We start from the raw sequence: 25,767 nt of genomic DNA on the forward strand, positions 1-25,767 counted from the left end.
CTGCTGACACAGAACTCTAAAGCCTAATCTTGCATCTCCTTCCCCAGGGTTATTCATACGTCAAGGGGGACTCCTAAGCATCGCAACTCAGGAACCTAACTGGTCATGTAGCCTCTCACCCCTTGGTATCGTCCTAGCGATCTGGACGACCCAACGACGGCTGAGGTACGCGTGGGGCCGGGCCCTGCCGACGCAGAACATTAAGGAAAACAAGGAGGAAATCATAAAATCCTAGCAAATTATTATAATACATATTGTCTCTTAAAGGTGCCAAGCATACAAGTTTTTACGCCTCCACGAGGCACGACACATGTTGCAGGAGATAAAATAGAGGGGAGCGCCACCTCGAGCTCCTTCTCCAGCCTTGGGCGCTGCCATCGCCCGAAGGAGTGCCCCATCATCGACAACGTCGCTGTCTCCAGTGCCATCAGCCGTGGCTGTAGGGTCAACGGCACCATCAGCCATGGTCACGGGGTCAATGGCGAGGAACTTCTCCAGCAAGGCGTCCACCTGGTCCTTCACAGCTTAGGCAACGGCGGTGCAGTGCTCCAGGTCCACGGGCTCAAGCAAGGCTCCAAGGTCGAGGCTAGGGTCACGAAGATGGAGGTGGCTGAACACGCGCGTCACGATCGAGGTGGAGAGCGCGCGGGCTTGTCCTTCCACCATACGGCCGACCCCAACAACAACGCCCTCGAGCATCGTGACAAGCTGGGGGAGCAGCTCGGCGGGGCCTTCCTCCGCAGTCACCAGCGGCGCCTTCAATCCCCTCCTGTAGAGATCCCGCAGTGCCTTGCGGGACCTCTGCTCAAGGGAATCGAAGGCGGTGCGCCTCTCGGATAGAAGTTTCACTATCGGTGTCAAAACCGGCGGATCTTGGGTAGGGGGTCTCGAACTGTGCGTCTAGGCGGATGGTAATAGGAGGCGGGGGACACGATGTTTACCCAGGTTCGGGCCCTGTTGATGGAGGTAATACCCTACGTCCTTCTTGATTGTTCTTGATAATATGAGTAGTACAAGAGTTGATCTACCACGAGAGCGAAGAGGCTAAACCCTAGAATCTAGCCTATGGTACGATTGTTGTTCTTGGTCCTACGGTTTATATAGACACCGGAGGGAGCTAGGATTACACAGAGTCGATTACAAGGAATGAGATCTACATATCCGTACTGCCAAGCTTGCCTTCCACGCCAAGGAGAGTCCCATCCGGACACGGGACGAAGTCTTCAATCTTGTATCTTCATAGTCCAATAGTCTGGCCAAAGGATATAGTTCGGCTGTCCGGATACCCCCTAATCCAAGACTCCCTCGGTAGCCCCTGAACCAAGCTTCAATGATGATGAGTCCGGCGTGCAGATTGTCTTAGGCATTGCAAGGCGGGTTCCTCCTCCGAATACTTCATAGAATATTTTGAACACGAGGATCATGTCCGGCTCTGCAAATCAAGTTCCACATACCACCGTAGAGAGAATAATATTTCCATAAATCTAATCTGCTGACGTACCCCGTAGTGTGACATCACACCACAGCCAGGTCTTTATTCGAATCATTTTTCATAACCAATCTCAGCATGTTTCGCGAGGCGGTTTCCTTGGCATGTCTTGTCGAAGCAGAGATTGTGTCCCCTTTATCATGGGATTCTCATCAATACCGTGCCTATGGGTAGCACTCCTAGATCTTAGGCAAGTCCCAAATGGCCACGAGGAGGACGCTTGATATTCACCCTCTTTATAAAGGGGACAAGGCTTTTTCCTCTTGATCTTAATCGAATCCGCCTCCCACCTCGAGTTCCAACACCCAAAGCTCAGGTTTAGGCACTTCGGACCTTCAAATATGTCCGGATCCAACCTTCAAGGTCGGTGGATGCCTTCCTCCGTCACGGAGGAGGACATCAAGAAGTTGAGAGAGGCCAGATATCTGACCGCCGAAATTTCGCATCGGCTGCCTGCCCGAGGGCAAGTTGTCCCTACTCCCGAACCCAACGAGAGCGTCATGTTCGTCTCCCACTTCCTCCGAGGACTAGGCCTCGCTCTGGATCCCTTTGTTATGGGTCTTATGTTCTATTATGGGCTAGATTTTCACGATCTCTCCCCGGATTCCCTTCTTCACATTTCGTCATTTATTGTCGTATGTGAGGCCTTCCTCCGCATTACCCCTCACTTCGGCCTGTGGCTCAAGACCTTCGATGCGAAGCCGAAGATGATCGAGGGGCACCACGCAGCGTGCAGAGGCGCTTCAATAAGCAAAATCACTAACGCTCCATGGCCTGAGGGTAGCTTCCCAGAGGTGTCCGGATTGTGGCAGCGGGAGTGGTTTTACATCACAGCTCCCCGAAGTGCCAAGTGGGTAGCTGCCCCCACCTTTTGCTCAGGCCCCCCACCACAACTGATGTCATGGATCAACAGGGAGCTGAGCTGGGGTCCAGCCAAGGACGTGCCAATACTGCAAAGCCATATCCGAGATCTCTTTGAGAGAGATTTCAGTCTGGTTATGGTAGTGCAAGTTATGCTAGTTTGTCGAGTCCAGCCTTGCAAACGCCGTCCCCTCCGCATGTGGGAGTTCAACCCGGAGGGACCGTGAGCTATCCAACACTTCCTCGGCATGATGCCCGAGGAGATGTACAAATTGTTCTTCGGACCACAAATAATGTGTCCGGACATCACTTAGGATGCAGGTCTGAGCTGCAATCGCCCGGATACCCAAGTAAGTAGCCCCGCATCCGAACACACTGTCTGTTTATTTATCACAACGTCGCCCTAAAAAAGCCGCTCTTTGACCAGGATTGGATAGCGAAGGCAAAGTTGATCAGGTGTCCGGCCCCCTCCCCAAGACCACACCAAATCCCGTGCTAACCAGGATGCTGGAGATCACGCCTTATCAAGCGCCCTTAGGAGAAGATAAAGGGGGGAACAAGGAGGCTAGCGCCTCCGCGAAGGAGGTTAGCCGGGGAGGAGGGACTGAAACTTCCTCTCCCCAGGGAAGGAAGAGGACCGCCTCCGAGGACCCGGAGATAATGGTCTCCAAACGGGGGAAGAAATCTTCGCCGGAGGGTCCTGCCCCGGGGTCTACCCCGGCCACACTATGCCCTCAAGGGGATCAACCCTCCACCGAGATGTAAGTAAAAGGGTACTTAATAATGAAAATACCTCGCTTTACTTCTGAGGAAAATAACCAAAGCACTTATCTTGCAGTTCGGATCTTAGCCCTTCTCAGCAGAGCTCGTCTTTAGGGGATCTTCTTCCAGAGATGATGGAGAGCGAAACGCCTCCCCCTGCCATACCGCCTCATGAGGCGGGCGACCCCGAGGTGTCATCGCGGAGGGTTTCTCATGATCCAGCGAGGCCAGAAGGCAATCCTATGGCCACCCGAAGTCCTCAGTATCCGGCTCTTAAAGATAGCAATCGAAAGAGTCCGGCACCGTCTGGTGTGCGGTCGGACGTACTGAGGGATCTGCTAGAGCGAGCGGCTATCTCAGAAGAGCACCGCACGTTGATGGGTACGGTGATTGAAAGGATTTCATCCGCCGAAAGCGGGATGCATGAAGCCTTTATGAGTCTACTGACGGGTTTTGAGGTACGCGAAATGATGTACATTTTGACAGTACCGCACATTTTTAGATGTGCCCTTTGTAGATAGTAGCCCCTGAGACTCTGGGTGTTGTCGATGACGACACCGCACCGAGGATCATAGTCCAGGAATAATCGTGCCGCCTTAATATGCAGGTGGCGGAGGATCCGGTGGCCAACCGGACTGATGAGTTTGCTGAGCTAAAGCGGCAACTTGACATGGCAGACGCCGACATCGTACTTGTCAACAAGCGGCTTGACGAGGCACAGGGTATGTGATTCCTCCGGTGACACATGGGAAGAGGAGTATGATGCCAGTATCTATAACATGTGTGTGAATGCAGATGAAGCTGCGGCCGTGGAGAACCTTCGGGTGGAACTTGCCCGAGCCAAAGAACAAGCCAGGAAAAGCGATGTGGCTGCCCTAAAGGCAATCGAGGAGCTGAAAGCTGAATAGGCTACTCACTGCCAAAGCAAGGAGGAAATAGCTAGGATGGCTGTGGAATTGAAGAACGTCGTTGACCGTTACGAGCTTCTTGAAAAGGAAGATCGAGCAAAGAGGACAGACCTGGAGAAGGCCATGATGGCGACAAAAGACACCCGCTCTGCAATGAGAGCGATGAAGGAGGAGCTGCGTCAAGCCGGGGATATCACGGCTGGGAAGCCCTTTATGCTGTGGATGAAGTTTGGAGATCCTCGGTACGCCCCTTTGGACCGATTGTGGAGTTCTGTGAACGCATATCTAGACTTAGCGGCGAGTGCTGCCGATGCAGCCGAATACTTCCGAGATCAAAAAGATCACGAAGTGGAAAAGCTGTTTTGGTCACAATTTAACGTTCCAGAGCGTCCGCTTCCATTGACTGATCGGTTGGCCGAGTGGGCCAAGCTGAATAGATTGTCCAGACTCGCCATGAGGTCTATTGTGGATCATCTGTGGCCGGAAAGGCCAAAGCCGAACAATTATTTTAGTTTGGTGCAGTAGTTCCTTGGTGCGGTGCCGCACATCGATGCGATGAAGAGGTTGGCGTGCATAGAGGGTGCGCGGATGGCCCTTGCCCGTGTGAAGACATACTGGGCGGAGATGGAGGCCACCGCCATTGCAGCCCAAGATTCGGAGGAGAGCCGAGTACCTGCTGAGCACTACTTTCGAGAAGTTCTTGATGGCGCTCGTTCGATACAAGCGCAGTGCTCGAAGAATATTATATTCTAATGACATGTATTCCCATTGAAAAACAATGTTGTATTGAGTTTATCAAGGCTGTTTTTATACTTTTTCCCAAAAGTACTATGATGCCTCCTGTGTGGCCGTTTATGTATATATGTATATGACCTGAAAGATGGCAGTCGTTAGCTTCAGCCCCCACGCATATAATGCGGGGGTGCTCGCAGAAGACGCATGTTCACACTTGATCCAACGTCTTGGTCCATTAAGGAGGTGATAGCGCAGCGAACTAGGCAATCGGACTATAATGCTTTAACACTTTCACTTAGCCAGAGGAGTTTGACAGTGGGGCTACTATATAGCCCCTGGTGGCTCCGCGCTCATCCGAATTCGGGGCGCGTACATGCCTGGCCGAGAAACGGCCCTTCGTTAAGGCGGAGGAATCCCAAAGATTCTGCTAGGTCATCGAGTGGTTGACCAGTCTCACGCTATATCATGACAGTCAGTTTTCGTCTTTCTCTACTGAGGTGCTCGTCCGGATGAACCAGGGCACAATCGCAGTAGTTCTACTGGTGCCGCCCTAGCTGATAGAGCGGAACGTAAGGCAGCAAAACACAGGAGCCAGTAAAACCCAACATTTGACCAAAGACATGATTCGGAGCTGATGCATATAAGGTCAAACTCGCGACGTTGAACACTCCCTAAGGTATTCGGTCTTTATGATGTAAACCGGGCTAAACAGTGCCCTTAATAAGCCCCTGGTGTCCAGGTACGTGCAATATTCTGACGTGGCTACATGCCAATACGTCAGCATCCTTCTCAGTTGTACTGAGAATCCGGGGGATGTGTATCAACAAGAGACAGTAAAAAAAGGTTTACGCAGGGTCTTAATCTAAAAAGAATCCTTGGAACGGGTCCCTGCTGCACTTCTGCGCCTGTGTCTCCGTTGTTTCGTATCTTGGACGGGTGTAGCACGATGGTCATCTGAAAAAGAGAGGAACTTAGTTGAAAAGTTGTCGTGCAAAAGGTAGGTTATACTAAATAAACCATGTATAGTTCCAGATGAGTAAAGTTGAGCCTAATTGTCACTTGTTCACACGCGTTGAGCCCCTTGTATTGTTGTAGGGGTATAGCCATCAAACCTGTATCAATTATATATAGCTATATTGGACTCGTCTAACCATGTCCGTGGTCTTAACGACCTGTTAGATGCTCTAGTTGGTGAGGCCGTCTAGTGTGCGGCTGCCAAGGCAGCCGCACGGTCTTCCGCGCGCAAGGAGTGATCAATATTTCCATTTACTGTAATGATGTCACATGGACCGGGCATCTTAAGCATGAGAGAACCGTAATGCGGTATTGCGTTAAAGCGAGCAAAAGCTTCGCGTCCGAGTAGTGCTTGATAGCCACTTTGGAACGGAGCGATGTGGAAGGTTAACTTTTCGCTGCGGAAGTTATCGGGAAAGCCGAATATAACCTCTAGTAGTAGGGAGCCCATACAGTGGGCTTCTGGGCCTGGTGTTACTCCTTTAAAGGTAGTATTGCTATGGCTGATTTGTTGGGTCTATCCCCATTTTGCGGACTGTGTCCTAATATATCAGGTTTAAACTACTGCCACCGTCCATCAGGACTCGTGTGAAGTGGTATCCGTTAATTACCGGGTCTAACACCAAGGCAGCCCATCCTGCATGCTGGAAACTTGCTGAGTAATGCCGATGGTCAAAAGTGATCGGTTTGGACGACCAGTGGCAGAACTCCGAGGTGATAGGCCCTGGGGCATGTGTCTCTAGGAGCGCCGCTTTGTTTCTCCCCTTCATCACATGTAACACGTTTACTGTTTTGACTTCTGGTGGGAATTTCTTCTGTTCCCCAGTGCTTTGCTTGCGAGGGTCATCCTCGTCTTCGCTTGGTGTATCCTGCCCCTTGTGTTCGGCGTTGAGTTTGTCGGACTGCTTGAAGACCCAACATTCTCTATGGGTATGGTTTGCAGGTTTATCGGGGGTGTTGTGGATCTGACATAGTTTGTCCAAAATCTTGTTCACGCTAGACAGATCGTCTCTATTGCCTTTGGAGCGCAGCTTTTGCTGACCTGGCCGAGAGCTTCTGAATCCGGCGTTTACCGTCGTGCTCTTCGGGTTGTCTTCTTTATTCCGGCGCTTGTTTTTGATGCGTCGTGGCTTCCCGTTTCTGTCCCTAACTTCGGATGTACTTGGGTCGCTGGTGCTGCATCGGGCTAACCAGTTGTCCTCGCCCGCGCAAAAGCGGGTCACGAGGCTTGTTAATGCTGCCATTGTTCTCGACTTTTCTTGGCTGAGGTGTCTGGCAAGCCATTCGTCTCGAATGCTGTGCTTGAAAGCTGCTAAGGCTCCGGCGTCTGGACAGTCGACTATTTGGTTCTTTTTAGTGAGAAACCTATTCCAAAGCTTTTGGGCTGACTCCCCAGGCTGTTGAGTTATATGAATTAAATCGTCTGCATCCGGTGGTCAGACATAGGTCCCTTGAAAATTTGCCCGAAAAGCGTCTTCGAGCTCTTCCCAGCTTCTAATGGAGTTTTCGGGGAGGCTTTTAAGCCAGTGCCGAGCTGGCCCTTTGAGCTTGAGGGGTAAGTACTTGATGGTGTGGAGATCGTCTCCTCGAGCCATGTGGACATGGAGGATGTAGTCCTCAATCCAGACCCCAAGGTATGTCGTTCCGTCGTACACCTCTATGTTTACGGGTTTGAATCCCTCTGGAAATTCATGGTCCAGCACCTCATCAGTGAAATATAGGGGGTGTGTGGCACCCCTGTATTTGGGTGTACCGTGGTGATCGGATTTTTGTTGTGTTGCATTGTGTGCTGGAGCGCGCTTGCTTGGCCCATAGATGGACCTGGTTGCGCCGTCCTTTTGATGCGAGCCCTCACGTGGATCGCGTACTGCCTTGTGTGCGGCATCGTTTGCCGCTCTATGTTGGCCACGAGGTCGTCCAGCCGACTGGATGGCTGTTTGTTTTTTGATTGCGGGGGATCTAAGGCCTCCTCATCAAATTCAGGTAGCAGCTTTCGCTTCGGGTAGCTCTTTGTGTGGCAACTACCGCCGTACTTTGCTGCAGTGTAGAGTACTTCACTCCATCTAATTCTGAGTGTGTCTTGTGCAGCCCTGAGCCTTTGCTTCTGCTTTTTCAGACTCCTCGCAGTGGCAACAAGCCTTTGATGGGTATTCTGTTGCTCCAGGTGCCTGTCCGGTGTGATGTCATCCGGACTGTTATCTTCGTCGGAGTCGGGTTGTTCAGTTTGATTCTCCTTGTTTCCATGGTCGGACGGTGGTTCAATGCCGTGTTTGTCGTCCGCTGGCTCACCCTGCTCTATCGCTGGATCTATATGGTCGTTGTTTCTGCCGAGGCGGGATTGGGAGCGGCGCTTACGCTGCCGCTTTGACTGCTTCTTGAGGGAATGATCCTTCGCTACGTCCTTCCGTTCCTCGTCATCGTTTTCTTTGGGTGTGTCCACCATGTATACATCATATGATGAAGTGGGCGTCCAGTGCCCTGTGGGCAGTGGCTCCTGTTCGTCTCCTGCATCGTCGTCCATACCGTCGATGTCTTCGGAGTCGAAGGTGAGCATGTCGGTCAAATCGTCAACAGTGGCTACTAAGTGGGTGGTGGGTGGGTGGCGAATTTCTTCGTCGTCCGCATCCCGATCTGGCCGGCCACAGTTCGGCCTGGACTCTCCTGACAAGGACAGAGACCTTAATGAGATCAGTATGTCGCCAAAGGGCGAGTGCTGAAAGATATCTGCGGAGGTGAACTCCATGATCAGCGCCCAGTTGGATTCGATAGGCACGGGCGCAGGCGGTTTGGAGTCCGTGGCCGGGGATGAATCCGGCAGTTCGGCGTCACGGCTCCCGTGAAGGGTAAGGTCGGTATTTGGCTCGATCGCCGCTGAAGATGCGGCCTCTGTGGCGGGGTCTATCCACCCGTCCTTGGATGGCGCAACTGGCTCCGAATTGACGGTCAGAGCGGTCGCCGGTGCGATCTCCCAAACACTGTCCGATGGTAGATCTAAATCATGCTCATCGTGACCGTGCGGCGCACTCGGCAAGGGCTCAAATCCGTCGAAGATCAAGTCTCCGTCGATGTCGGTTGTGTAGTTCAAGTTTCCAAATCTGACCTGATGGCCAGGGGCGTAGCTCTCGATCTGCTCCAGATGGCCAAGCGAGTTGGCCCGCAGTGCGAAGCCACCGAATACAAAGATCTATCCAGGGAGAAAAGTCTCACCCTGGACTGCATCGCTATCGATGATCGAAGGAGCCATCAAGCCTAACGATGACGACACAGAGGAACTCTCAATGAAAGCACCAATGTCGGTGTCAAAACCGGCGGATCTCGGGTAGGGGGTCCCGAACTGTGCGTCTAGGCGGATGGTAACAAGAGGTGGGGGACACGGTGTTCACCCAGGTTCGGGCCCTCTTGATGGAGGTAATACCCTACATCCTGCTTGATTGTTCTTGATAATATGAGTAGTACAAGAGTTGATCTACCACGAGATCGACGAGGCTAAACCCTAGAAGCTAGCCTATGGTATGATTGTTGTTCTTGGTCCTACGGACTAAACCCTCCGGTTTATATAGACACCGGAGGGGGCTAGGGTTACACCGAGTCAGTTACAAGGAAGGAGATCTACATATCCGTACTTCCAAGCTTGCCTTCCACACCAAGGAGAGTCCCATCCGGACATGGGACGAAGTCTTCAATCTTGTATCTTCATAGCCCAGAACACTGGGCGCAGCGGAAGAACCACGGCCCAACGGCCTGATGGACGGGGGAGGAGACAGCGTCAGCACCAGTGAGGCAGCAACGACAGAGAGGGTCGGGGGCTCCGAAGCCTTCGAGACCTCAGGAGGCGAGCTGAGGGTGGGCGCCTTCGGAGCTAGCTTGGCCGTGGAGATCGCATCCTCCTGAGGCCGGGCCTCCGAGCCTCACGGGGACGACCCAGCTGCCGGAGCACGCAGGCCGACCCTGTCCTTCCGTGCCAGAGGTGGCGTGGCCGCAGCAGGCTGCTGGACCTTGGTGGTCCTGGCTGACTTCTTCTTCTTCACCACCGGCGTTGGCCTAGCCATACAAGAGGAAAGCATCAAGACACTATGAAAAGATCAAGGAACCAAGACAAGACGACATGCTTACCGGTCCGTGGCGATGTAATCCCTCGGTCTGTTCAGGAGCGCGAGGCCCGCAAGCTATGTGGGCATGGGAGCCTTCGTGCCCTCCGGGGCAGGTGGGTGCACGACCGGCTTTGCAATGGTGGCGGCTGGTGACGAGGCAGAGGCGTCACCTCGGGGAATCAGCGCCGACCTGCTCTTCTTCGAGACCCCTTACTCCAGCTTCTTCTGAGGGGTGCCCCTGGACCTCGTGGTGACCCCGGCGGGATGTGGAGACTCCCGGACCGGGTGCTCGCCGGCGTCGTTGTTGTCAGAAAGGGTGCGTAGGAGATCGGTCTGGCGCGGGGGAGAGGTCTCCCCTGCCCCTTCCCAGGTCGCCTCTGAATCCACCCCCTCCACTTGGCCGGACTCGTCGGAGGAACTGGCATCGGGGAGCCCGGGATCCGGGAGAGCTCCAGAGGAATGAGCCCGCGCTCGTCGAAGACGGGCATGGCATCAACGATCTTCTCCCCATTCGGGCAGCAATACAGCGGGAGATGGGAGTCCGAGGGGCAGCCCTGGTCCGTAGGGCGCACGCGATCTTGTCCAGCTCCTCCTTGGAAAAGTCATCTGGACACAACCGGAGGTCGTCTTCTGCGCCCGTGAACTTCCATACGGGGCGCGAACATGCCTGGAGCGGAGCCAGGCGCTGCGTCAGGAATTCGTCGACGATCATGGCCCCTGTTGGCTTCTCAGCCTTCGGATCATCAGCCTTCACATCTACCGTCATCTTCTCCAGCACCGGCTCAACCCTAGGATCAGTGAGCTTCTCATGAACCCACCCTTCCAGGGGCATTGGCTGCGAGGTCGGCAGCACTAGCCCGGGGTGAGAGCTCTTGGCATCCATGAAGATCCACCTCTTCCTGAAATCCTCCACCTTCTTCCCGGCCCTGAGATCGCGTTGCTGCCGTTGGCCGTGATGATTGTTTAAGCAATCTTGACCGAGTTTTGCAGAGATGCGAGCAAACAAATCTTGTCTTGAATTGGGAAAAGTGCCACTTTATGGTTAATGAAGGTATTGTCTTGGGCCATAAAATTTCTAAAAGAGGTATTGAAGTTGACAAAGCTAAGGTTGATGCAATTGAGAAAATTCCATGTCCTAAAGATATCAAAGGTATTCGTAGTTTCTTAGGTCATGCTGGTTTCTATAGGAGATTTAGCAAAGACTTTTCTAAAAACTCTAGGCCTCTCACGAATCTTTTGCAAAAGGATATTCCTTTTGTTTTTGATGATGATTGTTTAGAAGCCTTTGAAACACTCAAGAAAGCCTTAATTTCTGCACCTATTGTTCAACCACCTGATTGGAACTTGCCTTTTGAAATTATGTGTGATGCTAGTGATTATGCTGTTGGTGCTATTCTAGGACAAAGAGTTGATAAGAAACTGAATGTTATTCATTATGCTAGTAAAACTCTAGACAATGCTCAAGGAAACTATGCTACTACTGAAAAAGAATTCTTAGCAGTGGTGTTTGCTTGTGATAAATTTAGATCATTGTTGATTCAAAAGTAATTGTTCACACCGATCATGCTGCTATTAAATATCTTATGGAAAAGAAAGATGCTAAACCTAGACTTATTTGATGGGTTCTCTTGCTACAAGAATTCAAATTACATATCACTGATAGAAAAGGAGATGAGAACCCCGTAGCTGATAACTTGTCTAGGCTTGAAAATGTGCTTGATGACCCACTGCCCATTGATGAGCAGTTAGCTGCAATAAATGTTGCTCATAACACTCCTTGGTATGCTGACTATGCTAATTACATTGTTGCTAAATATTTACCACCTAGCTTTACATACCAACAAAAGAAAAAATTCTTTTATGATTTAAGACATTACTTTTGGGATGACCCACATCTTTATAAATAAGGAGTAGATGGTATTATTAGATGTTGTGTACCTGAGCATGAATAGGGACAAATCCTATGGAAATGTCACTCCGAAGTTTATGGAGGGCATCATGCTGGAGATAGAACTTCTCACAAGGTATTGCAATCTATATTTTATTAGCCTACTCTCTTCAAGGATGCCCGTAAGTTCATCTTATCTTGTGATGAATGTCAAAGAATAGGTAATATTGGTAAGCATCAATAAATGCCTAAGAATTATTCACTTGTTGTTGAACAATTTGATGTTTGGGGATTTGATTACATGGGACCTTTTCCTTCCTCTAATGGGTATACACATATTCTAGTTGTTGTTGATTATGTTACTAAATGGGTATAAGCTATTCCAACTAGTAGTGCTGATCATAACACCTCTATTAAAATGCTTAAGGAAGTTATTTTCCCAAGGTTTGGAGTCCCTAGATACTTAATGACTAATGGTGGTTCACACTTTATTCATGGTGCTTTCCATAAAATGCTTGCCAAGTATGATGTTAACCATAGAATTGCATCACCTTATCATCCTCAGTCTAGTGGTCAAGTTGAACTTAGCAATAGAGAAATAAAGTTAATTTTGAAAAAGATTGTCAATAGTTCCAGGAAGAATTGTTCTAAGAAATTAGATGATGCACTTTGGGCTTATAGAACAGCATACAAAAATCCTATGGGTATGTCTCCTTATAAAATGGTTTATGGAAAAGCTTGTCATTTTCCTCTAGAGTTAGAACATAAAGCATATTGGGCAATCAAAGAACTCAACTATGATTTCAAACTTGCCATTGAAAAGAGATTATTTGATATTAGCTCATTAGATGAATGGAGAACCCAAGCTTATGAAAATGCTAAGTTGTTTAAAGAAAAAGTCAAAAGATGGCATGATAAGAAAATCCAAAAGCGTGAGTTTAAAGTAGGAGAATATGTTCTTTTGTACAACTCTTGTTTTAGATTCTTTGCAGGAAAACTCCTCTCAAAATGTGAAGGACCCTATGTTATCGAGGAGGTTTATCGGTCTGGAGCTATCAAAATAAATAATGCCGAAGGTACTAACCCGAAGGTTGTTAATGGGAGACGAATAAAACATTATATCTCAGGTACGCCCATTAATTTTGAAAGTAATATTATCCAAACTTTGACACCGGAAGAACACATAAAAGAGTTATTCCGGAACACTCCACAATCGTGAAAATAAGGAGGTGTGTGATACGGTAAGTAAACGGGCTCCGAAAAATCCGCAAAAATATTTTTTGATAGTTTTGTAATATTTAGAAAATTAGGAAAATAAGAAACTTCCAGGAAGCGTACCCTGGTGGGCACAAGACACCAGGGCGCGCCGTGCCACCTGGGGTACCTTCTGGACTCCATTTTTCTATAGCTTGCTTGTTTCCCAAGATAAAAAAATCTTTATATACCCCCTGAACCTATTGATCACCGTATCGCGGAGAAATCTTATGTTCTCTTTTCTTGCTATTTTTGGTCAGATCTGTTGAGCCAGGCATCATGTCTTCTTCTTCCTCCAACAACATGGAAGAGGATGCTTGGTTGATGAAGATCAAGCTGAAGAGAGAAGAGCCCACAGAAGCCGTCAAGGGAGATGAGAGCAAGGAGGCTACCGTAGATCAACCCCAGGTGTTCTAGCAAGCACTGCTAGCCGAGGAGGAAGAAGAAGATATCCTTAAACCTTACTATGCTCATCTTACTCCTACTGAGATTGAATCCTTTCGCATCATTGAAACGGTTCGTGTGCAAAATAAGTACCTCGCCCGTGAAAATATTCTGCATCAAGAGCACATCATCCACCTTCGGGGCGTCATCCATCGATTGGAGAATCTCTTGATCCTTAAGGACAGGATCGCTTCATCACCACCACCTTCTTCTTCATCACCAAAAGATAATTGTGTATCGGGTATGGGCACTCCCCTTGTCCTCCACCAAGCTTGGGGGAGGTGCCCCGGTATTGTATCATCCCCACTATCTTTTTCCTTTACTTATTTTAGTTCGATCCTTTGCTTTAGTTGAATAAAAGTTTAGTTTGATCCTTTCTTTTTGAGAGTTTTCTTAGTGATCTATCCTTGTAATCCTGTGTGAGATATATAATAAAGTTTAGTTTGAGTTTTTGCTTTGTTTACTTTCATATTGCAAATAAAAAGAAAGGAAATAAATAAAAATAAAGGAAATAAATAAAAGAAGGAAATAAATGAAAAATATCATATGCTGATCTTATGGTAGGTGATGACACCACATAAGGAAAAGTATAAGTAGAAAATTTTGTTAGAGATTGACAAACATAGCATTAGTCAATGATGCAACTCATGAAAGAATTAATAAGGGAAGAGAAGATTCACATATAAATATACTATCCTAGAAATCTTTTATGATTGTGAGCCCTCATCAAATACTATATGCCAAAATTGTTGATGTTGGACAAGGAAGACAACCTAATGGTTTATGTTTGTTTATATTCACATAGAAGTCATATTGTCATGGATCCTTTAACATGTGGTGCTTTCCCCCTATCTTTGCTAGCCAAAAGTTCTGCACTAAGTAGCGATACTACTTGTCCATCCAAAAACCCTTAAACCCAAATCTAATTTTCAAGAGTCCACCATACCTACCTAGGGATTGAGCAAGATCCCTCAAGTAAGTTGTCATCGGTGAAAAAAGGCAATAAAAATTTCTTCTAAAATTGTGAGATCATTTAGTGTAAGAGAAAATTGAGTGTTGTACAAACTTGTGATGGTGAGGAATAAAAGCGCCAGAATGCATAATAAAGGTTGCTATCACAAGGGGCAATACAACGTCACGTTATATTGCACTAAGGGTTGAGCATACAAACAAATAAACGCATGGCAACCAGCTACCTCTTGAGCACTGCGTTGGTTTTCCCTAGAAGAGGAAAGGGTGATGTAGTAAAGTAGCGTAAGTATTTCCCTCAGTTTCTGAGAACCAAGGTATCAATCCAGTAGGAGACTACACGCAAGTCGCGTCGCACCTACACAAACAAATAAGAACCTTGCAACCAACACGATAAAGGGGTTGTCAATCCCTTCACAGCCACTTGCAAAGGTGAGATCTGATAGAGATAATAAGATAAATATTTTTGGTATTTTTATGATATAGATTGAAATTAAAGATTGCAAAATAAAATAGCAAATTGATAGGAAAATAATATGATGGAAGATAGACCCGGGGGCCATAGGTTTCACTAGTGGCTTCTCTCAAGATAGCATAAGTATTACGGTGGGTAAACAAATTACTGTCGAGCAATTGATAGAAAAGTGCATAATTATGAGAATATCTAGGCATGATCATGTATATAGGCATCACGTCCGCGACAAGTAGACCGAAACGATTCTGCATCTACTACTATTACTCCACACATCGACCGCTATCCAGCATGCATCTAGAGTATTAAGTTCATAAGAATAGAGTAACGCATTAGGCAAGATGACATGATGTAGAGGGATAAACTCAACCAATATGATATAAACCCCATCTTTTTATCCTCGATGGCAACAATACAATGCGTGCCTTGCTGCCCCTGCTGTCACTGGGAAAGGACACCGCAAGATTGAACCCAAAGCTAATCACTTCTCCCATTGCAAGAAAGATCAATCTAGTAGGCCAAACCAAACTGATAATTCGAAGAGACTTGCAAATATAACAAATCATACATAAAAGAATTCGGAGAAGAATCAAATATTGTTCATAGATAATCTTGATCATGAACCCACAATTCATCGGATCTCGAAAAACACACCGCAAAAGAATTACGTTGAATAGTTCTCCAAGAAGATCAAGGAGAACTTTGTATTGAGATCCAAAGAGAGAGAAGAAGCCATCAAGCTAATAACTATGGACCCAAAGTTTTGTGGTAAACTACTCACACATCATCGGAGAGGCTATGGTGTTGATGTAGAAGCCCTCCGTGATCGATTCCCCCTCCAGCGGAGCTCCGGAAAAGGCCCCAAGATGGGATCTCTTGGGTACAGAAGGTTGCGGTGGTGGAAATAGGGTTTGGTGGTGCTCCTAGATGTTTTCAGGGTATATGGGTATATATAGGAGGAAGAAGTACGTCAGTGGAGCTGCGAGGGGGGCCCACGAGGGTGGGGGCGCGCCTACCCCCCTGGGCGTGCCCTCCTGCCTCGTGCCCTCCTCGCTTCTTTCTTGACGTCCACTCCAAGTCTCCTGGATCACGTTTTTTCCAAAAATAACTCTCCCAAAGGTTTCATTCCGTTTGGATTCCGTTTGATATTCCTTTTCTGCGAAACACTGAAATAGGCAAAAAACCAGCAATTTGCACTGGGCCTTTGGTTAGTAGGGTAGTCCCAAAAATAATATAAAAGGTATATTAAAGCCCATTAAACATCCAAAACAGATAATATAATAGCATGGAACAATCAAAAATTATAGATACATTGGAGACGTATCAAGCATCCCCAAGATTAATTCCTGCTCGTCCTCGAGTAGGTAAATGATAAAAACAGAATTTTTGATGTGGAATGCTACCTAGAATAATTCTCAATGTAATTTTCTTTATTGTGGCATGAATGTTCAAATCCGAAAGATTCAAGACAAAAGTTTAATATTGACATAAAAATAATAATACTTCAAGCATACTAACAAAGCAATCATGTCTTCTCAAAATAACATGGCCAAAGAAAGTTATCCCTACAAAATCATATAGTCTGGCTATGCTCCATCTTCACCACACAAAATATTTAATCATGCACAACCCCGATGACAAGCCAAGCAATTGTTTCATACTTTTGATGTTCTCAAACTTTTTCAATCTTCACGCAATACATGAGCGTGAGCCATGGACGTAGCACTATAGGTAGAATAGAACAGTGGTTGTGGTGAAGACAAAAAGGAGAAGATAGTCTCACATCAACTAGGCGTATCAATGGGCTATGGAAATGCCCATCAATAGATATCAATGTGAGTGAGTAGGGATTGCCAGGCAACGGATGCACTAGAGCTATAAGTGTATGAAAGCTCAACAAAAGAAACTAAGTGGGTGTGCATCCAACTCGCTTGCTCATGAAGACCTAGGGCATTTTGGGGAAGCCCATCACTGTAATATACAAGCCAAGTTCTATAATGTAAAATTCCCACTAGTATATGAAAGTGACAACATAGGAGACTCTCTATCATGAAGATCATGGTGCTACTTTGAAGCACAAGTGTGGTAAAAGGATAGTAACATTGTCCCTTCTCTCTTTTTCTCTCATTTTTTTCTTTCTTTCTTTCTCTTTTTTGGGCCTTCTCTTTTTTATGGCCTTTCTCTTTTTTTCGTCCGGAGTCTCATCCCGACATGTGGGGGAATCATAGTCTCCATCATCCTTTTCTCACATGGGACAATGCTCTAATAATTATGATCATCACACTTTTATTTACTTACAACTCAAAAAATTACAACTCGATACTTAGAACAAAATATGACTCTATGTGAATGCCTCCGGCGGTGTACCGGGATGTGCAATGACTCATGAGTGACATGTATGAAATAATTATGAAGGTGGCTTTGCCACAAATATGATGTCAACTACATGATCCTGCAAAGCAATATCACAATGATGAAGCGTGTCATAATAAACGGAATGGTGGTAAGTTGCATGGCAATATATCTCGGAATGGCTATGGAAATGCCATAATAGGTAGGTATGGTGGCTGTTTTGAGGAAAGTATATGGTGGGTTTACGGTACCGGCGAAAGTTGTGCGGTACTAGAGAGGATAGCAATGGTGGAAGGGTGAGAGTGCGTATAATCCATGGACTCAACATTAGTCATAAAGAAATCACATAGTTATTGCAAAAATATATTAGTTATCGAAAAAAGTACTATGCGCATGCTCCTAGGGGGATAGATTGGTAGGAAAAGACCATCGCTCGTCCCTGACCGCCACTCATAAGGAAGACAATCAATAAATAAATCATGCTCCGACTTCATCACATAACGGTTCACCATACGTGCATGCTACGGGAATCACAAACTTTAACACAAGTATTTCTCAAATTCACAACTACTCAACTAGCATGACTCTAAGATAACCATCTTCATATCTCAAAACAATCAAGTATCAAACTTGGATGATAGTTTTTATTATACCCATCTTGGATGCCTATTATATTAGGACTAATTTTATAGCCAAAGAAAATTACCATGCTACTCTAGAGGACTCCCAAAATTATATAAGTGAATCATGAGAGATCAATAATTTCTATAAAATAAAACCACCACCGTGCTCTAAAAGGATATAAGTGAAGCACTAGAGCAAAATTATCTAGCTCAAAAGATATAAGTGAAGCACATAGAGTATTCTAATAAATTCCTGTTCTTGTGTGTCTCTACAAAAGGTGTGTACAGAAAGGATGATTGTGTTAAACTAAAAATAAAAGAATCAAATCATACAAGATGCTCCAAGCAAAACACATATCATGTGGTGAATAAAAATATAGCATCAAGTAAAGTTACCGATGGACGAAGACGAATGAGGGGATGCCTTCCGGGGCATCCCCAAGCTTAGGCTTTTGGTTGTCCTTGAATTTTACCTTGGTGTGCCTTGGGCATCCCCAAGATTAGTCTCTTGCCACTCCTTATTCCATAATCCATCAAATCTTTACCCAAAACTTGAAAACTTCACAACACAAAACTCAACAGAAAATCTCATGAGCTCCATTAGTATAAGAAAACAAACCACCACTTCAAGGTATTGTAATGAACTCATTCTTTATTTAGATTGGTGTTAATCCTACTGTATTCCAACTTCTATATGGTTCATACCCTCCCCCCCCCCCCCCCCCCGAGCCATAGATTCATCAAAATAAGCAAAAAGCACACGAAAAACAGAATCTGTCAAAAACAGAGCAGTCTGTAGTAATCTGTAGGTTCCGAATACTTTTGTAACCCCAAAAATTCTGAAACAAATTTTTGTACATGAGGAATTTTTCTATTAATCTTGTGCAAAAATAATCAACCTAATCTCACTCTCCAGTAAAAAATGGCAGCAAATCTCGTGAGCGCTAAAGTTTCTGTTTTTTACAGCAAGATCGCAAAAACTTCCCCCAGGTCTTCCCAAAGGTTCTACTTGGCACAAACACTAATTAAAAGCATAAAACCACATCTAAGCAGAAGATAGATGAATTATTTATTAATAAACAGGAAAAAAACAAGAAACAAAAATAAAATTGGGTTGCCTCCCAACAAGAGCTATTGTTTAACGCCCCTAGCGAGGCATTGACAATTTTGATGATGCTCACATGAAAGACAAGAATTGAAGCAAGAAGAGAGCATCATAAAACATGTGACAAACACATCTAAGTCTAACATACTTCCTATGCATAGGCATCTTATAGGCAAACAAATTATCAAGGCAAGCAAAAACTAGCATATGCAAGGAAGCGGAAAGAAACAATACCAATCTCAACATAACGAGAGGTAATTTAGTAACATGAAAATTTATACAACCATATTTTCCTCTCTCATAATAATTACATGTAGGATCATAATTAAATTCAACAATATAGCTATCACAAAACATATTCTTAACATGATCCACATGTATGCAAAGTTGACACTCTTCCAAAATAGTGGGATTAACATTAACTAAAGTCATGACCTCTCCAAACCCACTTTTATCAAAAACTTCATAAGATTGAACATTCTCCAAATATGTGGGATCTAAAGTTGACACTCTTCCTAACCCACTTTCAATATTATTGCAAACATTATTATCAATCTCATATTCATCATGGGGCTTAAATAAATTTTCAAGATCATAAAAAGAATCACCCCAATCATGATCATTGCAACAAATAGTAGACATAGAAAAACTAGCATCCCCAAGCTTAGGGTTTTGCATATTATTAACACAATTGGCATCAGGAGAATTTATAATAACATCATTGCAATCATGCTTTCATCGAAGGAACTACCAAGTATGGGTGCAATAGCAATGATCTCATGTTTAACATAAGGAACTATAGCAAATTCATCTTCACAAATATTGACATCATGGCCACAAGAATAGCAAGCATCATGTTCATCAAGGGATATTTCAATAAAATCATCGGAATCATCATTATCTATAGATTCATGCATATCATTTTCTTCCAAAGCAACGGTCGTTCTCTCAATAAATTATTTGACATAGACATTATGAGCATAGTTTTCATAGCAATATTTAAGTATGTCAAAATTTTCAGAATCGTAGAGAGTAGTATCATACTTTTCAATCAAAGAAGCAACTTCATAAGCACCCTTAAAAGCAACAAATTCTTCAATTTGTTTGATATTGTAGTAACTATAAACACCCTTTGCATAAGGAGATAAGATTTCATTGTCATTAAACTCACATAGGCAGGGGAGGTGTTTTTTAGGGTTCTTAGAGCAACAAGTAAATTCATAAATTTCACAAAGATTCCAAGCATAACACAACAATCTGTTTATTTGATCCCATAAGAGTCCCTTTTCTGACAAAAGGTGACGCACAAAATGAGCATGCTCATCTAAAGATTTCCCATCAACTAGGCTAGTTGGGGTTTCAGCACGAGCGCATAGGGATTGAAGATGATCCAGGTAGAACACTTTAACTGGATCCATATCAATAGATTTAGCAAGCAAAGATGCAAGCAAATAGAAGGCACATGGAAACACAAACAAAGATACATATGGGAAGAAGGCGAAGAAAAGGCAAAGGTGAAGTGGGGGAGAGGAAAATGAGAGGCAAATGGCAAATAATGTAACGCGAGGGATAAGAGTTTGTGATGGGTACTTGGTATGTCTTGACTTGTGCGTAGATCTCCCCGGCAACGGCGCCAGAAATGGCTAGTTGCTGGGAGATCAAATCTTGACTTGACTTGGTGCAACCTCCCCGGCAACGGCGCAAGAAATCCTTCTTGCTACCTCTTGAGCACTGCGTTGGTTTTCCCTTGAAGAGGAAAGGGTGATGCAGCAAAGTAGCGTAAGTATTTCCCTCAGTTTCTGAGAACCAAGGTATCAATCCAGTAGGAGACTACATGCAAGCCGCCTCACACCTACACAAACAAATAAGAACCTTGCAACCAACGTGATAAAGGGGTTGTCAATCCCTTCACGGCCACTTGCAAAAGTGAGATCTGATAGAGATAATAAGATAAATATTTTTGGTATTTTTATGATATAGAATGAAAGTAAATATTGCAAAATAAAATACCAAATTGATAGGAAAAATAATATGATGGAAGATAGACCCGGGGGCCATAGGTTTCACTAGTGGCTTCTCTCAAGATAGCATAAGTATTACGGTGGGTAAACAAATTACTGTCGAGCAATTGATAGAAAAGTGCATAATTATGAGAATATTTAGGCATGATCATGTATATAGGCATCACATCCGCGAGAAGTAGACCGAAACGATTCTGCATCTACTACTATTACAACATGGTTCACTTATATCATTTTGAGAGTCCTCTAGAACAACATGGTAATTTTCTTTGGCTATAAAATTAGTCCTAATATAATAGGCATCCAAGATGGGTATAATAAAAACTATCATAAAAAGTCTCCTGGATCACGTTTGTTCCAAAAATAACTCTCCTGAAGGTTTCATTCCGTTTGGATTCCGTTTGATATTCCTTTTCTGCGAAACACTGAAATAGGCAAAAAACAGCAATTTGCACTGGGCCTTTGGTTAGTAGGTTAGTCCCAAAAATAATATAAAAAGGTATATTAAAGCCCATTAAACATCCAAAACAAATAATATAATAGCATGGAACAATCAAAACTTATATATACGTTGGAGACGTATCACAACCTGACTTCCCTCTGCGAAAGGCCAATCTTTTACTTTTATGTATTTACTTTTATGCAAAGAGTCAAAAGTTTTCTCTCTATTCCTTTTTTTATTTTTCTCCTTTGGCAAGCATCATTTGATGAGGAAAGATCTAGGCACATATGTCCAGTTGAATATAGATAGAATGAGTTATTATTGTTGACATCACCCTTGAAGTGAATACATTGGGAGGCGTAACTACAAGCCCCTACCTTTCTATGTGTCCGGTTGAAACGTTTCGCTCATCTGTACGCGGTGAGTGTTAGCAATCATGGAAGGCTATATGATGGTTGAGTATGTGGACTTTCCTAAAGGCTCCGATACGTGACCCTTCCCGAAAATATGATGAATTGTAGTTGCAAAGTTGACTGAGAACATAGTTTGTTACTTTCTAATAAAGTTTTTGCTTTATACTTCAATAGTGTGATGAATTGTCACTTGTTCATGAGAATTCTATGATAAAAGTTCTATGATAAGAGTCTTATGTTTAAGTTTTTTGTTGTTATAATAATCAACATGATGCTTCTATGTCCGTATTTTTTTTATCGACACCTCTCTCTCTAAGCATGTGGAGATGGTTTTTCATTTCGGTTTTCGCTTGAGGGCAAGCGAGGTCTAATCTTAGGGGAATTGGTACGTCCATTTTGCATCATGTTTTCTTACTACTATTTATGATATTTTTATCCATAATAATGCTTTTTGGAGTAATTCTAATGCCTTTTCTCTCATAATATGCAACGTATACACAAAGAGGGAGAATTACGACAGCTAGAAATCTGGACCTGGAAAAGCTACGTCAGGCTACCTATTCTGCACAACTCCAAACAAGCTGAAACTTCACGGAGAATTTTTATGGAATATATGAAGAATATTGGAGCAAATAAGTACTAGAGGGGGCCCACCAGGTGGCACAACCCACTTGGGCGCGCCAGGGAGCCCAGGCGCGCCCTAGTGGGTTGTGCTCACCCAGGCCCACCTCTGGTGCCCATATTCTGGTATATAAGTCATTTTGACCTAGGAAAAATAAGGAGAGGACTTTCGGGATGGAGCGCCGCTGTCTCAAGGCAGAACTTGGGCAGCAGCACTTTTGCCCTCCGACGGAGTGATTCCGCCGGGGGAACTTCCCTCCCGGAGGGGAAATCATCATCCTCATCATCACAAACAACTCTCCCATCTTTGGGAGGGAAATATCCATCAACATCTTCAATGGCACCATCTCATCTCAAACCCTAGTTCATCTCTTGTGTTCAATCTTGTTACCAGAACGATAGATTGGTGCTTGTGGGTGACTAGTAGTGTTGATTACATCTTGTAGTTGATTGCTATATGGTTTATTTGGTGGAATATTATATGTTCAGATCCAATATGCTATTTAATACCCCTTTGATCATGAGCATGTTTATCATTTTTGAGTAGTTACTTTTTTTCTTTAGGTCACGGGAGAAATCATGTTGCAAGTAATCATGTGAACTTGATATGTGTTCGATATTTTGATAGTATATATGTATGTTGTGATTCCCTTAGTGGTGTCATGTGAACATCGACTACATGAAACTTCACCATATTTGGGCCTAAGGGAATGCATTGTGGAGTAGCAATTAGATAATGGGTTGCGAGAGTGACAGAAGCTTAAACCCTAGTTTATGCGCTATTCCATAAGGGACCGATTGGATCCAATAGTTTAATGCTATGGTTACAATTTATTCTTAATACTTTTCTCGTAGTTGCGGATGCTTGCGGGAGGGTTAATCATAAGTGGGAGGCTTGTTCAAGTAAGAACGGCACCTAAGCACCGGTCCACCCACATATCAAATTATCAAAGTACCGAACACGAATCAAACCAACAAGGTGAAAGTGACTAGATGAAAATCCCGTGTACCCTCAAGAACGCTTTGCTTATCATAAGAGACTGTTTTGGCCTGTCCTTTGCCTCAAAAGTATTGGGCTACCTTGCTACACCTTGGCTACTATTATTGTTACTTGCTCGTCACAAATTATCTTGCTATCAAACTACTCTGTTACTTACAATTTTAGCACTTGCAGACATTACCTTGCTGAAAACCACTAGTCATTTCCTTCTGGTCCTCGTTGGGTTCGGCACTCTTACTTATCGAACAGAGCTACAATTGATCCCCTATACTTGTGGGTCATTAGGTATCACTCCTTTAAAGGTAGTTTTACTAGGCTTGATTCTTGACAGGTCGATACCCATCTTGCAGTCAGTGTCTTGATAAATCAAGTTGAGACTGGTACCGCCCTCCATAAGGACTCTAGTGAGGTGGTATCCATCGATGATGGGATTGAGGACCAGGGCCGCCGAACCTCCGTGACGGATACTGGTTGGGTAGTCCCTGCGATCGAAGGTGATCAGACAAGCCGACCATGGGTTGAATTTTGGGGCGACAGGCTCTACGGCGTAGACATCCCTCAATGCGTGCTTGTGCTCCCTCTTGGGGATGTGGGTGACATATATCATGTTCACAGTTTTCACCTTAGGAGGAAACTTTTTCTGTCCCCTTGTGTTCGGAAGGCGGGGCTCATCATCGTCCTTGCTTTGAGGTCCTTTCCCCTTGTGTTCAGTGTTTAATTTACTGGCATGTTTAAAAACCCAGCGGTTTCTGTTGGTCTGGTTGGCGGGCTTGTCGGGGGTGCCATGAATCTGGCAGGGCCTATCCAGTATTTTGTACAAATTGGATGGACCGTCTCTATTTCCCTTGAACGGCTTCTTCCACTGACCGGGCTTTGAACCACTGAATCCGGCATTTACTGTCGTGTCCTTGGTTTCTTCGTTGTTGTTCTGACGCTTATTTTTGCTGCATGGTGGCCTTCCATTGCCGTCCCTGGCCTCAGAGGTGTCGGGGTCGCTGGTACTGTTGCTTCTACGAGCCAACCAGCTATCTTCGCCTACACAAAAGCGGGTCATAAGTGCAGTAAGAGCTGCCATAGTCTTTGTCTTTTCCTGACCGAGGTGTCAGGCGCCGTTCGTCATGGACGCTGTGCTTAAAGGCTGCTAAGGCTTCGATATCCAGGCAGTCCATGATTTGGTTCTTTTTAATTAAGAACCGAGTCCAGAGTTTACGGGCTAACTCTCCGGGTTGTTGGACTATGTGACTCAGGTCATCAGCGTCCGGTGGCCGGACATAAGTGCCCTGAAAGTTGTCCCGAAAAGCGTCCTCTAAGTCCTCCCAACTGCCAACGGAGTTCTCTGGGAGGCTATTCAACCAGTGCCATGCTGGTCCTTTTATCTTTGGGGGGGGGTATTTGATGGCGTGGAGATCATCTTCGCGGGCCATGTGAATGTGGAGAAGAAAATCTTCAATCCATATAGCGGGATCTGTCGTGCCATCGTAAGTCTCGATGTTCACGGGTTTAAACCCTTCCGGAAACTGGTGCTGCATTACCTCATTGGTAAAGCACATGGGGTGTGTGGCACCTCTATACTGGGCGACATCACGACGGAGTTCGGATGACATCTGTGTTCGGGGCTGACCCCGGGTTTGGTTATGTTTGTTGTGCCAGGCTTGATGGTTGTCATCTCATGCTGGAGCGCGTCCTCTTGATCCGTAGATTGATCTTGTCTGGCCGGCTCTATTGTGCAGGTCCTGATGTAAGTCGTATGTGTAGCCCGGATCCACTGTCTCTTTGCCTATATGGCAATGTGGTGTGGGCTTGTGTTCGGCATAATTAGCTGCTTTGTCCCGCCCACGTGGTGGTCGGTCATGTTGGTCAGCTTGATTCTATTTTGGTGGTATTGGCTCAAGGGCCTCGTCGTCAAATTGTGGCAGTAGCCTGCATTTTGGGTAACACTTTGTCGGGCGCTCGAGACCGTATTCTTCGGCTGCCAGGACTTTGGTCCATCTATCGTTGAGCGTATCCTGTTCGGCTTGAAGCTGCTGCTATTTCTTTTTCAAGCTTCATGCGGTGGCGATGAGCTATCACTTGAAGCATTCTTGTTCGAGGGTTCCTCTGGGACGATGAAATCTTCGTTGCCGAGGCTAACATCCTCTTCGGAGGCCGGTGAGTAGTTACTATCCTCTGAGTCCTCGTGATCGGCGTGTTCTGGGCTGTATTGACCTTCTTCCCTTTCATCCTGCTCAAACGCAGGCTCAACGGGGTGATCGGGATCTTCGATGTTGTCCGGAGTGTTATTATCTCTGGTGTTCGTATTGCTT

Source organism: Triticum urartu, chromosome 2 (genome assembly GCF_003073215.2).
Source record: "Triticum urartu cultivar G1812 chromosome 2, Tu2.1, whole genome shotgun sequence".
Taxonomy (NCBI): domain Eukaryota; kingdom Viridiplantae; phylum Streptophyta; class Magnoliopsida; order Poales; family Poaceae; genus Triticum; species Triticum urartu.